The sequence below is a fragment of the Corvus brachyrhynchos genome, unplaced genomic scaffold (genome assembly GCF_000691975.1).
Source record: "Corvus brachyrhynchos isolate BGI_N302 unplaced genomic scaffold, ASM69197v1 scaffold490, whole genome shotgun sequence".
Taxonomy (NCBI): domain Eukaryota; kingdom Metazoa; phylum Chordata; class Aves; order Passeriformes; family Corvidae; genus Corvus; species Corvus brachyrhynchos.
In genome coordinates, this window is record NW_008235774.1 from 1987619 (window position 1) to 1988107 (window position 489).

General features: G+C 67.7%; 1 protein-coding gene across 1 annotated transcript in view; it reads right to left on the reverse strand.

Moving 5' to 3' along the window:
• Nucleotides 1–489, reverse strand: part of STK36 (serine/threonine kinase 36) — a 17149-nt gene that overhangs the window by 3969 nt on the left and 12691 nt on the right. The window lies entirely within an intron of this gene.

A 489-nucleotide genomic window follows, 5' to 3' on the forward strand; every position in this document is an offset into this window, starting at 1 on the left:
GCCAATACATCAAGGAAAGGATGAACAGCCAAGATGTCCCAGCCCCCCACGTGGGCCTGGTCAATCCCAGCTCCATCCTGATACTCCAAGTACCTTTGGAGAGGCTCTCTGGGGCCGTGGCTGGCTGGGGAGCCAGCTCTGCCTCCCTGCCGCTCGCCCGGGGAACATGCTGTGTCTCATTTCTCCCACTGAAAGCCTTTGAGGCCAGAGGTGCTACCAGGATGCTCTATCCTGGCCCCGGAGCGCCGCCCAGGCCACCAACCCCAGCACGTCTCGCTACAGAGCGCTCCCGACCCACTCCCGCAGCCCCACGGGGCCACAGGGCAAGGCCATGGCGAGCCCCGCGAGAAGGCCCGGGATGGAGCGAGGTGCCTCCTCGGGGCTCGGGCACGGCTATGGGGCGGAGGGGCCGGGGAGGCAGCGAGGGGGCCAAGGGCCCTACGCCCCAGTGGGGGAACTCTGAAGGTGGCACCCGGGGGGACACACAGG